At 37.4% G+C, this 18,600-nt stretch overlaps 1 protein-coding gene across 1 annotated transcript in view; it reads left to right on the top strand.

Annotated features, from left to right (window-relative positions):
- Positions 1 to 1,635, top strand: part of LOC127419306 (copine-9-like) — a 114,561-nt gene extending 112,926 nt beyond the window's left edge. Inside the window, exon 16 of the transcript XR_007893639.1 lies at positions 1,488 to 1,635. The gene's annotated coding sequence lies outside the window, so the exon portion shown is untranslated. The remainder of the gene's footprint in view (positions 1 to 1,487) is intronic.
- Positions 1,636 to 18,600: the final 16,965 nt, after the last annotated feature.

Raw genomic sequence — 18,600 nt, 5'->3', positions numbered from 1 at the left:
AAGCTGGTAGGTTCTTTGACTTGTTATCTGTTAGCCAATCAGCTCGCTCTCATGTGTCATGTTAAGCCAATCTTCTTGCATGGTGTAAGTTGATTGGACCTTCGACTTGTAAACGGGTAGCCAATCAACTTGCGTCTCTCTTTGTCTAACATTTAAATGGCTCAGTTTTGCAGATAAGCTGGTTTCTCTGCAGAGCACTATGAGAGTTTTTCTCTGAAACCCACCTCCACCCCAGTGCCACGGGTCTAGATCTGATACATGGGGATTGTTTGTAATGTCTGTTTGTGCAACAGCATGTCAGACATGCTTGATGCAGCATGTCTCGCATTTTGTCTAATTGTGCACCAGCATCAGCATTATCCACATGCTCACACCAATGTATGTGTATTTTCTAGAGGTAGCAACTCTCTGTACTTGCTCTGCAGCAGCAGCATTAGCATATCTATTATGCCAAAACCAATATCCTATCAATATGTCATACCACATTAACATGCCAAATCTTTCAGAGAGTTATCATGACTGAAATCCAAAAATCCAATAAAATTGTACTTTCCCTTGGACACTGTCGCATGACCCAAAAATATGATGTAATAGCAACAACAGCAAAAATAATTTACTCTGGTTTTGTTAAAAAAGCACAATTTTAACCACAAGGAACAACTTTATTAGTACATATTGCACTTACAGTAGAAAAGCAGGTTCTCCGCCTTTTTTATTCAGCGTTTCGAATATGTCATCTCCTCAGCTCCCGTGACATTATAGGATAGTAAAGTGTTTAGTGGATGCATACTTCAGAATTTCGCTGGATGTAGTAGGTCATCCGAGTATATTTAGCCCAGTTTTTGATGAATACTGAGGATTCGGACACCCTACTACTGTTTTTGGCATATAGTAGGAAAGTATGCATATTCAAATGCAGCCCATATATTAACTGAATTAAATCACAGCATTTTGCAGTTTAATAATCATATATTACAGTATGAAATTCTGATGTTATTTTGATTAATTGTGCAGCCCTGAAGGATTGTGAAATCAATCTAACAATGGACTCTTTAGGAAACGTTGTGGCCAAATACAAAGCAAAATACATTTTCGCGACATTATATTCCGTTAATATTTGATATATTGGCTAGCCTCAACTTAGAACTAACCTTCCTCCAAACACGTTATGTTGCATTCAATCCCTGATGGATAAAACCAGCCTGCCCTAAAAAAAAATTCTCTTGGAAATATGTCACATTACTGAGGTAAAATGGGTTGCAAATTCCATTTCGTGTTGACTTTAAGGGCTGCAGTCACTGTGGTCTAAGCTTTGATATGATTCACAGCTTAGCTGTTTTATTAAAATCACAACTATTGAACTTTTGTTTTCCACATCTCAGGAACACACTTTCTGGCAACACGTTGGCCATTCTCGTGTTTATTTCATCAAGACATGTACCCTGCAGGCAGATACCCCGTGTCTATGTGTGTATGTTCTATTCCAGGTCGCCTCTCTTTCCCTTGGGTCTTGACAGCCAGAAGGATTCATGTCCTGCAGCTCTTCTCCCACATGGATCTCAATATGAGTAAACATGTCCGGAAGGCTGAGTTTACCCTCACACCTCTCCCACACTCAGTTCTTCAGAACCTATGCAGTATTCTCACCAGTCCTCCTCAGAGACAGACAGATATGGAGGTGTGGTGAGGTGGGTATTGCCTGTACTTGGTAAGGGAACATTTTGTTCAATTACTGTCCTCTAGTGGTCAAAAAACTTCCTGAATATGAAAATTGTTATTTGTGTTGCTTGCTATTGCTCATACTTAGTGTTTATTAAACTTCAGGACCTAAATTGCCTCAGACTGTTGTGCTACATATTGTACACGAATGATGCCTCAGATCATGCGGCTTGTTTGAGGAATGGCGTGCTATTACTTTTCCAAACAAACAGAAGCGGTTCTAGCTTGTATGGCGCCCTGGGCGAAACCCGCTTCAACACGCCCCCAAAGTTGTTGAACTGGGGGTGGGGCTGCCCATGCCTAAATCCGCCACTGCAAACAAATCAGATTTATAAAATGTTCCCATATCTAGGATATAGAAACTTGGGGGTGGGCTTTTTTTTTAATACTCGGATCCTTAAGTAACCTGCTATCTAGAGTGCCTTTGCAACCACCCACTCCTATTGTAGAACACCCTAGCAACTGTACTGCAATGTGCTAAAACACTCAGAACACTTAAGCAACCATATAGCAAGTTTTGCACGGTCAAGCAAAAATCTAGTTAGACAACTAGGATTGAGATATGAATTCATGAACAAGAAGATGTATTTGTCTAAAGCCATGTCCACACAAATCCGTTTAACAGAATATTCTCAGTTCAATAGAACATAAAGGGATAGTTCATCCAAAAATGAAAATTCTCTCATCATTTACTCACCCTCATGCCATCCCAGATGTGTATGACTTTCTTTCTTCTGCTGAAAACAAACAAAGATTTTTAGAAGAATATTTCAGCTATGTCGGTCCATTCAATGTAAGTGAATTGTGGCCAGAACTTTGAAGCTCTAAAAAGCACATAAAGGCAGCATAAAAGTAATCCATACCACTGGAGTCCAGTGGTTAAAAAATATAAATATTTAAGACCTTTTTTGTGGCACAATGTTGATTACCACAAAAATTATTTTGGCTCGTCCCTGTTTTTCTTTAAAGCAAAAATCGAGGTTACAGTGTGGTAATTGCAATAAAAGTGAATGGGGCTATTTTTTAGATCATACTTTGATAAAAGCACTTACAGTACATTAATTCTTCTGTTAAAACTCATGTATTATTTGAGCTGTAAAGTTGTTTAAATCATCGGTATTGGTATTTACAGTAATATCGGTCTCAAGCAAAACTGTTAGGTAATGACCATAACTGACAAAATCATGGCAAACACTGTGTACTGACTGTCCTCTGCAAAAGATATTTAGAGAGAACATCAAAAGGCAGATTCACAGCAATGAAAGCGTTTGCAAGGAGAAGCTCTTCCTGCTTCTCATGAGAGCTGAGAACTTTGCGGTGCTGTCTAGGAACATCTTACGCAACTCTGCTCCAAAACCACAAAAGAATCCTTAGTGGTCTGGGTCAGCATCCACACACTGCAATAAAATGGAAATTAAAAATCTGCATCATGGGAGTGCAGTCAGCAAAGCAACTACACAAAATGACTCTGGGAGGACCTTTCAGTTGTTTTTTTTAAATAATTATTATTATTATTTTTTATTTTTTTTTATGGGGCGCAATATACATTTCCAGCTTTATTTTAAAGTGTTGAAAGTGATTGAGTGCAATTTTCCAAAATTACAATTTTAATTCATTTTGTGTTAAGTAAATATTTTAAAGATAAGAATTAAATATAATGTCATATCTAAAAGAAATAGTTCACCCCCCAAAAAATCTGTCATAATATATTCACCCTCATGTCATTACAAACCTTCTTTGTTATGCAGAACACAAAAGAAGATGTTTCAATTAATATTGCAGCCAGGAAACAACCCGAAATTTCAGTAATTTTTCAGTGAAAATCTTGACATCTGTTGTGTGTTCATGAGCGCTATGAAAGGTTAGGTTTTCATTTGGTTTTTTCAACCTCATCATACTTCTTTCTCAGAAATGTGAATGGATAATGGTTAGAAAAATCAATAATAGCACCACATTATATCGCTCCCATTGGGAGGCTAGTATGCAAGTGAGATGCACAGAGGCTGTGGTGACGTCCCAGGGTTTAAGGATACCAGAGTTTCCTCATAAATGTGAATTCTTGTTAAATGGTCCCTTGTTATGCAGGAGGCGCCTGTGTTTCTGAGAAATGTTGTCTCCTGTGCATGAAGGAGGTGCTGGGGTTGCAACAGAAGAAATACTGTGTCTTTTAGCGATGCTGATCAAACTAGCTATTTCCCATCTTAACCTGGTTCTCATTACCAGAAACAAAGCTTGTATCACAGTGGCATGTGGTGGACATCTCAAGTGAGGAGGCAAAATCGCTGCTGTGGATTTGAGTTTTTTAGTTCAAAGTGAATTTGTATTCCATTTCCATTTGATGTTTAAACAGTTTCCAGGTTACAAGCATATGGAACAGCATTTAGTTTACACTTATGACTATGAAGAAGCAACGAATAACATATTAATTTGGTATTTTTATATTATCATACTATAACACTATTTACATGTATTAAAGGGATAGTTACCTAATAATGAAAATTCTCTCATCATATGCTCACCCTCATGCCATCCCAGATGTGTATGACTTTCTTTCTTCAGCTGAACACAAACAAAGATTTTAGAAGAATATCTCAGTTCTGTAGGTCAATACAATACAAGTGACTGGTGGCCAGAACTTTGAAGCTCCAAAAAGCACATAAAGGCAGCCCAAAAGTAATTAATACAACTATTCATACATAATTAATACATGGTTTAATCCATATCTTCAAAAGCGATAAGAAACAGATCAGTATTTAAGTCCCTTTTTTCTTATAAATCTTCAGTGCATCCGGAAATTATTCACAGTGCTTCACTTTTTCCACATTTTGTTATGTTACAGCCTTATTCCAAAATGGATTAAATTCATTATTTTCCTCAAAATTCTACAAACAATACCCCATAATGACAACGTGAAAGAAGTTTGTTTGAAATCTTTGCAAATTTATTAAAAATAAAAAACGAATCACATGTACGTAAGTATTCACTCAAGTCTGCGAGTCTTTCTGATAGAATACATGATATTTATAATTTTTTTTTAAAAAGCTCAAAAAACCAATGATGTCAAATTGCCAAATTAATATTTTCACAATGTAGCAAGTTAGAAGGTCTCCTGTATAATTAACAGCATTAGCTGAGAGATAATTTATTTCATATGAAAGCAATATGGACATTATAACTGAAATATCCCCAAATGAATCACAATCAAATCAAATCAGAATCGAATCGAATTGGGAGATCTGTATCAACACCCAGTTCAAACTAATGTTCATTTTGACTCGGATAAGATCAAAAGTGGTGATGTCTGAGCAACCAATTCAGGCCAATCTGTGTAGCAATTGTTAATGTGATAAGTGGGCATTATCTCTTTGACAGCACAACAAGCTCAAGGGAAGCAAAACTTTATCCACTGGTGTCGCAGCTGGAAAGGGTTGCTTTAGAGAAATTAGTGATTTACACAACATTTGATCTCATATTTTGAAATATTTAATTCGTTTTATTTTTCCATCCAAAATTTTTTGAAGAGACTCCTCGGACAAAATGCTCATCATGTCTTGAGAAAGAGATTAGACAATAAGGACCAAAAATAGTTATACCATGTAAAGTGAGGTCATAATAAATACAAGAACTCAGCTTGTAAAGTGAGTCTTGCAAATTCACGAAATAAAAAAAAAATAATATGTTTGTGGATTTTAAGTTTCATTAGAGTACGTAACACCTCCTGTCAGACTTATTACACGCGCCACTAAGTTGCCTGTGGATTGATGGCTTTCAAGTGTTTATATATTCTTCACTTATTTATTTTCACTGGAAAAGTAACAGCAGGACAGCATCTTTCAGACGCTGCTGTAGCCGTGATGCTTCGCCAGTTTTTACGAGAGAGGGGAAAGAAGTAAGGCGAACATGTTGAAAATGGAACTTTTTAGAGTGGCTTTTAAAGAGGTTTAAACAAAAACTGTTTTGTCAGAATGTAGTTGTAGGTCAAATGCAGGCTTAGCTCAGGGAAACTGGGCAAGTATCAACAGAGGCTCAGAGGGTGGGAGTGGGACGTGTGTAGGCTACTTAGATTCTGGTGAAGTGTGTTGTTCCCTGTTAAGTGAAAAACAACACTATTGCCTGCATGTTTCCACTTACCTCATCTCCAAATGGTTTTTATGTAACAATATGTTCTCAGTTTTTCTCTCCCAACAAAATTTGTTCATCTGATTGGCACCTTTAAAATGAACAAGTGTTAGTTTGTGTTTCATGTTTGAGCAAAGTAACTGCCTTCATTTGGAGATGTGCTTTAAGGAATAGTTTAGCTAAATAATGAAAATTCTTTCATCATTCACTCACTTTTATGTTGTTCAATTGCCACACCAAGTTTGAATATGCAGTATATAATTTTGTGTTCCACAGAAGAAAGACATGAGTTTGGAATGACATCAGGGGTTTCATTTTTTGGGGTGAACTATTCCTTTAATGGCACCTATTGTACTATGTCGAATTTAATTAATTATTTTTATTTTTATTTTTTTTTATTTTTTTTTTTGCTAACCATTTAGTTGTTTTCAGGAAGCAGAAATGTCTTTAGCTATGTTCATGTTATGATTAATAGAAAAAGGATTAACTAAGTATTATATGTAAATGGTTAACTTTAGCCAATTAACATTAAATTTAAAAGGTCTAAACTGCAAATTATCAGACATCTATTTTTGTTTATCATTTATTAACAACAGGACATTTTCAATCGATTAACAGATTGTTTTTATTTTAAATAACAATGTTAATAAAATGAAAAAAAAATGTCATACATTTTTTAAATACATTTACAGTATATCACATGAGTGCTGTCTGGGACTAACAGTAAAAAATAAAAGTCTGGAAAAAAGTTATTGAAAGAAAAGTTAAGTAGTTTAAGCTGTGAAACAATTTTGTTTTAAAATATTATTAATATTATTTATGAATTTATTTATTTTTTCCCCAATTTGGATTGCCCAATTCCCAATGCACTCTAAGTCCTCGTGGTGGTGTAGTGACTCGCCTCAATCCGGGTGGCAAAGGACGAATCTCAGTTGCCTTCACGTCTAAAACCGTCAGTCCGTGCATCTTATCACGTGGCTTGTTGAGCGCGTGACCGCGGAGACGTAGAGCGTGTGGAGGCCCACGCTATTCTCTGCGGCATCCACGCACAACTCACCACGTGCCCCACCGAGAGCGAGAACCACATTATAGCGACCACGAGGAGGTTACCCCATGTGATTCTACCCTCCCTAGCAACCGGGCCAATTTGGTTGCTTAGGAGACCTGGCTGGAGTCACTAAGCACGCCCTGGATTCGAACTGGATTCGAACTTGTAAAAAATTGTCAACCAAATAAAATAAAAGTGTAGTAAAATAAATAAATACATTAAAATAAATATACTTAAAATGATTGCTGTCTGTGACTGCATGTGTCTTACAGCATTACTGTGCATTAAAGGGATAATTCACCCAAAAATGAAAATTCTCTAATGATTTACTCACCCTCCTGGCATCCCAGATGACTTTCTTTCTTCTGCTGAACTCAAATGAAGATTTTTAGAAGAATATTTTAGCTCTGTAAGTCCTCACAATGCAAGTAAATGTGTGACAGAATGTTTAAGCTTCAAAATCCGCATATGAATGTAATCCATATGCCCATATGATTAAATCCATATATTCAGACACAATATGATAGGTGTGGGTGAGAAACAGGTACATTTTTAAGTAATTTTTTTTTATCATAAATTCTCCTCTCTGCCCAGTAGGGGGCGATATTCATGAAGAATGTGAATCACCAAAAACAGAAGGAGAATGTGAAAGTGTAAATTGACTGAACAGGGAAGAGGATTTATAGTTTAAAAAAAAAAAAAAAAGAGGGGGGGGGGGGGGGTCATATCACGTCTGAAGACATGGATTAAACCATCAGAGTCATCTGGAGTTGCCCTTGGATTTAGGCTTCAACATTTCATGTGTCTTGTTTTCATTGGTTGATTGTCTTGTTATCCTGTTTAGAGTTCTTTGTGTTTATTGGTTATCTTTGTCATGTGTTCTCCCATGTCATGTATTTAACCCTCATGTTTTCCATGGTCCATTGTCAGGTATTGTTTGTTGATGTAACTTTGGTGGTTAGGTCAAGTTTATGTTTTATTTATGACTGTAGTTAGGGTTTATGGATTTACAGGTTGGAATAAATTTGCACTTGGGTTATTTACACTTTCGTCATCGTCTTTGTCCCTGCCAGCACCAGCCCATCGTTACAGACGTTACAGAGAGAACGTTACAGAATACCTGACCAATGCAATATGAACCCAGCCATCCAGCTTCTTCGACTTCACCAGAGGAATCATCCCCTGGAGGATTATGTGGAGGAATTCTGCACTCTGGCCTGCAGGGTGGATTTTAATGAGGTGGCCCTCAAGGACTGTTTCCGATTTGGCCTGAATGAACCCATCTCTTCTCTGATGGCAGGTAGTCAGAGTACCCACAGCCTGGCTCAATATATCGACCTCGCCCTGCAGATTATTGGTTCCACATTCACTGTGGGGGAGGCAGATGCCAAGCCAGAGTTTCACGTCATGGCCGCCGAGCCAGAGTTTCACGTCATGGCTGCTGAGCCAGAGTTTCACGCCATGGCCGCCGAGCCAGAGTTCCAGCAACGCTTCAGCCTGCTCCATGCCATGTCACAGCAACGCCTCAGCCTGCTCCATACCATGTCACAGCAACACCTCAGCCTGCTCCATGCCATGTCACAGCCACACCTGAGCCTGCTACATGTCACATCACAGCCACGCCTGAGCCTGCTCCATGCCATGTCAAGCCACTCCTGAGTCTGTTGTACGCCATGTCATAGCCACATCTGAGCTATTGGACCTGGAGATGGTTCCCGCCCTTGTACCAACCCTTTGGATGTTTCCTGAGGATCAGACAAGGGGAACTTCTGACCCTCTGAATTTGCCTAGACCCTCTGAGCCCTGGACTCCGCCTTGGTTCTCCGGGCCCTCAGTCTCACCTTGGCTCTATGTCCCTTCAGCTCCACCGTGGTCCTTCGGACAATCGGCTTCACCGGAGTCCCTTGTCCCTCCAGCTCCGCCTTGGTCAGTCGGTCACCTGGCTCCGCCTGGGCTCTCCAATCCCACAGCTACGCTTTGTCAATCCGAGCCTGCGGCTCCACCGGGGACCTCCTTGCCTACGGCTCCGCCTTGGTCCTCAGTCCCACCTGCTCCACCTCTGTCCTTTGATTCCCCCAGCTCCACCTCAGTCCTCAGAGCCTTGGGTGCTACCTCGGTTCTCCGAACCTCCGGCTCCACCATGGTCCTTCGAGTCATGGACTACTCTCCGGGCACCAAGTTCCATGGTGTCGCCCTTCAAGTCTCTCACGGCTCTGCCTTCCATGGCTCCGCCCCTCAAGTCTCAAGACTCTACCCCTCGAGCCTCTCATGGCTCCACCTTCCACAGACGTTGCCCTGATCCCATGCTCTACGCCTTGTCTTGCCAAGCCACGCTTGCCAAGCCACACCCCCCCTCCCCCCCAGCCCCCTACAAAACTTTGAGTTTATGCCATGTTTTATGTGTTGGTTCATGTTTTGGGGCATTGGGAGCCGCCCCTTTGTGGGGGTGATATGTCATGTGTATTTTGTTGGTTCATGTTTTTCATGTCTTTTATTTTGAAATTTCTAGTTCCTGTTTCATGTCATGTGGTTCCCTTTTCATGTGATTTCATGATTCCCTTCATGTTCATGTGTCTTGTTTTCATTGGTTGATTGTTGTATCTTGTTTAGAGTTCTTTGTGTTTATTGGTTATCTTTGTCATGTGTTCTCCCATGTCATGTATTTAACCCTCATGTTTTCCATGGTCCATTGTCAGGTGATGTTTGTTGTTGTAACTTTGGTGGTTAGGTCAAGTTTATGTCAAGTCAATTTGATGTCAAGCCAAGTTATTGTCAAGTCTAGGTCATGTTCATGTTTTATTTATGATTGTAGTTAGGGTTTATGGATTTACACATTGGAAAAAATTTGCTCTTGGGTTCTTTACACTTTCATCATCGTCTTTGTCATTGCCAGCGCCAGCCCATCATTACAGACGTTACAGAGGGAACGTTACACTTACATTGTATGGACCTACAGAGCTGAAATATTCTTCTAAAAATCTTTGTTTGTGTTCAGCAGATGAAAGAAAGTCATACACATCTTGGATGACATGAGGGTGAGTAAATGATGAGAGAATTTTCATTTTTGTCTGAAATAAGCCTTTAGTTTGAGCAGAGAAAGGAACAGATCCAATCATACACTATTTACTTACAGTATATAGTTTTTTATTTTTGTAGTTTTTTATTTTTTCACTTTGAGTCTTATGAAACGCAATAGCTTTCAAAGAAATAATAAAATCACTATTTTAGTAAAAACATTTAGTGTCGATATTTTTATATGAGTATCGATCCATTGACACAACATCAGTATCAAAGTGTACATATTTTAGGATCGATCTGCCCACCACTAATATTTCTGCTAGATGTTAGCATTAAAATGCTAAGATTTACATTTTCATTTATCATTTAGTGCACTATAAATTAAGCATATGAAATAAGTCAGACTTTATTTGTCAACAAAAGTATTGTAATTTGACTAGGTCATCAGTGCAAAAGTGAACAAATATAAGTGGGACACTAACAAAAAAGGACAATGACAAACAGATATACTTTAAACAGTACATATGAAAAAAGAACAAAACAACAACAACAAAAAAAAAAAAAAACAAGGGAATTTTGTGCTACAGTATATGTAATAAATGTGCAGCTTACAGCTCATGAGAACTGCAGTGAAATTGAGTATTGCACTAGTTCCATATAATTTACATAACTGCATTTGATGTACAAAATTTGTAAGTGTTCAGTGAGGAAGCAGATTGCCACAAGAAATTTCGTTTTTCTTCTCTGAGCAAACTGATACTGTGGCTTAATAGCCTACTAAACAGTGTACTAACAGTGACAAGCATAAATCATCAGCCAAAGGAGCATTTGTCATTAAAATCTGATCTTCAGGGAAGTGCTTGGGCACTAACCAAAAGTTTGAAGTGTACATATAAAAATTATTTTTAATGGCATCTGATCTTTTCTTTTTTATTTTATGGTCATTATTAAACATATTAATGTTACTGTTTATTATATGTATTAAATAAATGTCATTGATGACTTTGCCACAAAGAAGTCCAGGCATGTGCAGTTTTGAAACCATTCTTTTTTTTTTTTTTTTTTTTTTTTGCACAAAAAGTGACTGCAAAAGATCTACCCAAACATGGATGGCACTAACCTCAAAATGTTCCTATAGTTTATTGCACTTTTTTGCCTATTTGTATTTAATTTAAATTATTGTGTGCATCTATTTTATTATTATTATTATTATTATTATTTTTATTATTATTATTATATATATAAAAAAAAAATTTTTTTTTTTGGTAATTTTGAACAGGTTGTTTGTTGTTGATCACATTTGTTATTTAAATTGTTATGTAAATTTCTTTTTTTCCCACATTGACCATTCCAAGCACTTGTTTTATCCAGTTATGATAGTGATTTGTCCTAAATAAAGTTTGGAAAAATGTCAGTGTCTTGAAGAAAGGCTTCCTACCCTACCTGTCACAGGAAGAGGAAATTAACATGCCCATCGTATCTATTAATAGGTAAGTGAAACACTTAAACATTCTATTTTCATGCAGAATTCAACCACACGAAAATTTTTCTCCATTCTTAATGATACCTTGCTAGTGACATATACATAATTAGTAGTCTACATTTTGGAGTCAGTACCACCCACCAAATTGTGCCTTTTTAATTACACTATATTTTTTATGGACTGTTGAAAACAGAGAAAAATGCATGAGCAATTTGACACATATAGAGGCATGTTTGTTGATATAACGAACGTGTAATGGTTTAGAGGTAAGATGTTTCAAATGTTGGCTTGTTTTTGTTGCTTATATGCCCTGTCTGATGTAATAGAAGCTCGACAAGATGACAGGTGATTGACAGTTCAAGGGTTACTAAGAGTTGACTAAAATAATCTAACCATTCATTGTTATTTTAATGAGGAAAGTAAAATAATATTAATATTAAATATTAATTTCTGAACTAATAAACGTATCTACTGATATAGTAGATATCAGATGATAAGATAGAGAGGTTAAACGGCTGGCTCACTGATGCAGTCATAACAACCTGGAGCTCAACATGCTCAAAACAGTGGGTATGATTGTGGACTTTACATTGACCCTGCTCACTATTCTAAACAGCACTGTGGCAGCAGTGGAGTCATTCAGGTTCCTGGGCACTACCATCTCTCAGGACCTGAAGTGGGAGACCCACATTGACTCCATTGTGAAAAAGGCCCAGCATAGGTTGTACTTCCTTCACCAGCTGAGGAAATTCAACCTGCCACAGGCTGTGCTGATACAGTTTTACTCAGCAGTCATTGAGTCTGTCCTCTGCACTTCAATAACTGTCTGGTTTGGTTCAGCTACGAAATCGGATATCAGAAGACTACAAAGGACAGTTTGGACTGCTGAGCAGATTATTGGTTGCCCCCTGCCTTCCCTTCCAGATCTGTACACTTCCAGAATGAGGAAAAAGGCTGGAAAAATCACTCTGGACCCCACTCACCCAGCCCACTACCTTTTTGAACTGTTGCCTTCTGGCCGGCGCTACAGAGCACCAGAACCATCAGGCACAAGAACAGTTTTTCCCTCAGGCTGTTCATCTCATGAACAGTTAAAACTATACTATAATTACATGCAATACACAGCCTAGACAATTATATTTTTAAACATGTCCTACCTCTTCTGCATTACATTCCCTTGCACTGTATATAACAGATTTATATTTGTACATACTATATATATATTTTTGTCTTATTGTGTATTTCTATATATACTTATATTTCTATTTGCTCTTTATTTTTATTCTATTTTTAATTTTTTTATTTTATTATTATTATCTCTGTTTTGTTGTTGTATTTTTTTGTGCACTGGAAGCTTCTGTGACCAAGAAAATTTCCTTGGATGTGGAAGCATACGTGGCAATAAAGCTCATTCTGATTCTGCGTCTGGTATTGTTAATACACTTTTTACATTACGTTTAATATAGTTGCTGAATTTCAAATATTTACATTAAAAAAATTTAAAAAGTATATTTATTTAAAAAATAATATTTAACAATACTTAATGGCCTCAAAAGAAAATTAATCTCTCTTCCCTGACACAGACACAATCTAACAGTCCTAGTAAATTTTTAACATCCACTACTTAATAATAATAGTAATAATATATATTTTTAAATATTTCAAATAATGTTTATAAATTTTTTAATAATGTTTATCATCATCACAACAATTTTAAGTAATGTTTATAATAATAATAATAATAATTATTATTATTTAAAATTAATTAACAGTAATAACATTTATTAATAACTGTATTACTAATGATGATAACAGTTAAAGCTAGGGTGTGCAATCTTTTCCAGAAACATTTTTTGTTATACTGGTTGAAAGTCTAGAATAAAGAAAGTAAAGAATAATTTAAGTGGTCTAAATGTGTGTGTGTGTGTGTGTGTGTGTGTGTGTGTGTGTGTGTGTGTGTGTGTGTATATATATATATATATATATATATATATATATATATCTACCTTCTGTGGAAGGGACAGGACTAAAAAAATGATCAAACAATCACTGCATTCGGTCCAAATGTAATGATAGGATGTCCTTCCTGTCTGTCAATCTATATTTGCATACCTCCGCGCAACTTGTTCGCGCAGAGAATCACACGTCATCAGCGCGGGTTCCTTGACGCTGTGCAGAGCGAGCGCGAGAATAGAAAGCGAATCACAGCTACCTTATGTTCCTCCTTAACCACCAGTAAAAGGAAACAAGAAAAGAAAGACCGTGTTAGAAACTTCTACAACGAAAAATCGGCTGGATCAAGAGCGTGCTAAAAGCAGAATTAACTCAGAATTAAAGCAGAATTGCACTTTATTCTGTTTTGAATACTATATTGATGCTAGTGAAACTTTGTAATACAGCACTTTTCATACCACTGTCTCCTTAAGATGATTCGCTTATGTGTTCCTCTTTTGTAAGTCGCTTTGGATAAAAGCGTGTGCCAAATGAAAATGAAAATGAAAATGAAAATGAAAATGAAAATGAAATGAAATGAAAATGTAAATGTAGCTGCTCTGTGTGTGTGTGTGTGTGTGTGTGTGTGTGTGTGTGTGTGTGTGTGTGTGTGTGTTCATGTGTGATAGAAGAGGCGTGGCTCTGGAGACACCTCTGAAGCGAGGGCGGGCTCTATGCTTTCAAAGCTAGCTTGCTAACTGCTAGCCTCTCTGGATTACACGCCCTAGCTTTAATATAATGTTATTTGCCATGTGTACAGTCGTTGTTATGCTTTTCTTAGACTTCATACAAAAACAGCACCTTGGCCACAGAGGGAAAACAGCAATTTCCATTCAGTGCAAGCCTGCTTGCTGACCACACTGTGGGCAAAAATGACCTTGAGGACAATCAGAGTGCAAGTTCCCCTTGAACTCTGTGTGTGTTGTTTTTCTGGGATAAACCAACTGAGAAAAGAAAGGGACAGGATTTATCTCTCCTGGGAGACAGTATTGCTGTCCTGCAGTGACACTGCAGGTGAACTGTGGTGAAAGTTCTAGCCTCTATCCCCCTTTGTGGGCTGTGGTGCGTATGCACATTTATCAACAATTGTCATAATATAAATTATTTCCTCGGTTTTTCTCATTTAAATCTGTGAGGGGTGATAAACATCATACTTAACTTTACAGAGACTTTTCAAACAAAGATTTACTACAGTCATTTTGGGGTTCTTTGGAAAGAGATGTTTTAGAGATGTCTAAGGGGGCTTTCACACTTTTTGGTGCGCACCTGGGTTAGTTTCACATTAAAGTTCAATTTGTTTAGATGATTCATCCTAAATCGTGGAAGTGAACCGCTGTTGATGCCTTATCATTTCTGCCTTTGCATGTTTCCAAATGCAATTATTTTGTAACGCACAACCCCACATTCCTCCTTATGCGCGTACATTATATTTTGTCTTTGCTATACTCTATGCATAATTTAATTTCATTTAAATGGACTGATCTCAGTTCAGGACACTCTGGGCTGTCATTAAAGGGTTAAACTTTCGACATACTGAGTCATGTGAAAAACAACATGGCACTAATCACAGCAGAGATTTTCTTTGGGAGAAACGCCAACAAAACTACATCTGGTATGAAACCTCATTAAGTTTTTACAGTCAAACCTTTTTGAGTCTCTAGTTTCATCCGATATGCCATTTGGAAAATGTCATCGATTTATTGTGAAATGGCATGCTGTTAAACACGATGACTGCAGACAAAGACTATAGGGCTATTTTTCCTTAGAAATCCTACATTCACTGTGCATTGTCACATTGTGAATCAATGGGTGTATTCAAAAGATGTTGCTTTGAAAGGCTGTATACGGAGTTAGGATGAAAATAAGGTGCATTTCAAACTGTTCTGAGACCAGTGCAGACAGACAGCACACCGGAGGTTAAGTTATTTACTAAATAGGGAGCAAGGGAGCTTCCTGTATCTTTCCTATGCAGCCAAGAGCATTCACTCTAAACTATCATTCAGTTGCAGGCTGCAGATGATGTTTGGACCTCTCAACATGTTTGGCAGACATGGGACATTGGTAATCAATACATAGATTCAGAATTTATCATGATAAATTTGATTTGAACATGGTTGGAAGTGATTGGACGATGCTGGCCATTACTTTGAATCAGAATTAATTATGCTTATTTAAACTTTGTAACATAAAAGTCAAATCATTTTTATTTGTACAGTTTTTTATTTGTGCTTTTCCCAGTACATTGTCCAAAGCAGCTCTAATGTCTGTAACATCTGAAAAATATGAATATCCAACACTCTTGGAAAGATAAACAATTTAAATTATATAAAAATCTGGACCCACATTATATTAGGTGACCTTATCTACTATGTACTTAACCATTTGATACAATGTACTTACAGTATTATGTACATACATGTTGTTGCATTGTAATTACATTTAAAGTACACAGTAAATACATAGAATACATAGAAACCCGGGTTCAGACCAAGCAATTTAACCAAGTATGAAAGGAACCTTTACAGTGCATGATCACACAAGAAATCGATAGGTTGCTTCCGAATGTTCATGAACCCTGAAATTAACCCGATTCAGTAGAATTACTGACAAGTGCAAGCCCCCATCAGATGTTTGTGCATCAATCCAGTGTAAACACATTTATCTCTAGTGCAACCTCCGTGACACGTGTTCTGGTCCTGTGGGAACCAGAAAGTATTCGTGTTCACTCAAATAATGGTAAGTGTGATTCAGAGGATGCATTTTTGCTTTAAAATTAAATTTTTACTCCACTGGCGGTTTGGTTTAGTGTTTGGGTTTGGGTTAGGGGGTAGAGTTAATAAAATATGGATTTCTGTTGACTGTATTACATAATTTACAGCAAAAAATACAACTCGCTTTTGGCGCCACTCTGTGGACATTTCACCCAGAAACTGGAGCTGACATGCTCCCCTACGTTCAACAACACGTCCAGCTTTGGACACTGGGGGGCAGTGTTTCACATTTCGGTAAGCCCAGACCGATTTCAGCAGCAACACTTTCAACCAAGGTACTGAAACCGAATTCACAGTGTGATCAGTCTAAAATAAACCACATTGCGACATTTATTGTTGGTGCACGGTGGCTCAATGGTTAGCACTGTCACCTCACAGCAAGAAGATCCTGGGTTCAAGTCCTGGCTCAGACAGGGGAGCCTTTCTGTGAGGAGTTTACATGTTCTCCCTGTGTTCGTGTGTGTTTCCTTTGGGTGCTTTGGTTTCCCCACAGTCCAAAGACATGCAGTTCAGGTAAACTGGAGACTCTAAAATTGCCTGTGAGTGTGTATGTCTGTGTGTGCTGCCCTGTGGTGGACTGGCAACCTGTCCAGGGTGTTCCCCTGCCTTTGGCCCAGAGACAGCTGGGATAGGCTCCAGCACAACCCTGTGACCCTGCTTAGGAAAAGCAGCTTAGAAAATATAAGGGAAAAAAACTTTATTTGTTGTTTAGAGATAATGAGATAATATCTCATATCCCCTTTACATACATACACAGTCTGGGTTGCTATTATTGGAAGTGGGTGAAAGGCTATACAGTAATCCTCTAAAGCAGATATTCAGAAACACGCTTAGCTGCTTAATACATGTAGTAAATGAAAGGAAGTTCAATGGGAGACAAGCCATATGGTGATCCCAGACAGTACTATCATGCAGAAAACATGTTACATAACATGTAGTCTCATGTTGGACAAAGAAAGGATTTTATCCACGGTCTGTTTTGGTCCAGGTTTTGTCCTTTGCCACTGTGAATCCACATTTAGAAAAACCTATTAAATAAATGATATGACAATTACTATATAAACCCCCTTACTCTAGTGTTTATAGACTTATGGGTTCTGACGAACAACTGCAGGCCTTCTTTTTATGCATTTCGCTTTTAAACACATTTTATCAGTTTGTGTGTTCCCTGGAAGCTTGAAGCATAGGGTCTGGGCAACTGGTGGTTAGAGGGTCAGGTGAGATGAGCAAGCCTACATTTTAGGGGCTCTCTAAAATATTTGGATTATGTTTGTAAGGTGCTTCTTTATTAAGTAAAGTATGGAGGTGTGGATGTCTGGTCTGGATAGCTTAAAAACTAACCAGTTTGGTATCTCTCTTCATAACTATTGAGTGTGATCTTCTGCCTGACATTGTGCCCACTAGTATACACTTGTACGTCTACGTTTGGCTTTCCAATGAAGGAACTGGGATCATTTGAAGAAGATTTTGCTCTTAAAATAGCTAAACTCAGCAAAACAAACTAAAATAAAATATGTTGTTAATATTACTTAATGCAATAGCTAACATGACATTAAAATAAACAGTACTTTTATAGCATTTATTAAGTCTTTATCCCTCCCATACCTTTAAGTTAGATGGTTAAAAGTTAAGCCGGTGCACAAATAAGGGCATGAAAATTTATTTGCAAGATCACATAGTCCATTTATCCATGATTGTTTTTTTTTTAAAAGTTACCTGTATCACATTCAGATGCATGCCATGTATATGTGTCTTTATGAGGTCAGTACTTTAATTCGATATGAAATTAACAATAGCAGTATTTTTTGTTTTCTCTTCCAACAGTCATGACGTAAGTTTATTGTATAATAGTGGTGCTGTTAGTTAATTAAAACAGGTCTGACTTCACATTATTAATCACAACTCTTGAACTTTGACTTGATCAGCTGCAAAGTCCTGTTGCCATTTTTTTTTTTTTTTTTTTTTTTGCATCAGATGCACCAATATTACTCAGCACTATGAAAACAAACAAACAAACAAACAAACAAACAAACAAAAATATTTAATTAAATTTTAAATATTTATTTTAAATATGTTATAACATAAATCATTTTAATGCAACTTTTAAATTGCATTCTACAATATTAAAGAGCATTTGACAATTGTTTTCTTATTATTATTATTATTATTTTTAAACCATATTCCAATTTTTGCTTTTAAGTGACACTGTTAATGTTCCATACAGCACCAGGCAAGAGTTAAAGTTCCACCAGTCAGTTGACTGAAGTAACTCTGTAGTTGCAATTAAAGCTGATCTGGCTGTAGCTTCATTGATGACAAAAGACATGAGTCCTGCCTCCTTGTTCATGTTGACCAATCCCAGCAAGTGGAGCAGACGAGCCTTCAGCAGCCTTCCCCAAATCTACTCTTATAGACCACAAGACTGCGATCGTGTGACAGCAATGTAATAC

This window comes from Myxocyprinus asiaticus, chromosome 28 (genome assembly GCF_019703515.2).
Source record: "Myxocyprinus asiaticus isolate MX2 ecotype Aquarium Trade chromosome 28, UBuf_Myxa_2, whole genome shotgun sequence".
In the NCBI taxonomy this organism is placed as follows: Eukaryota; Metazoa; Chordata; class Actinopteri; order Cypriniformes; family Catostomidae; genus Myxocyprinus; species Myxocyprinus asiaticus.
This window is presented reverse-complemented; position numbering and strand designations above follow the sequence as displayed.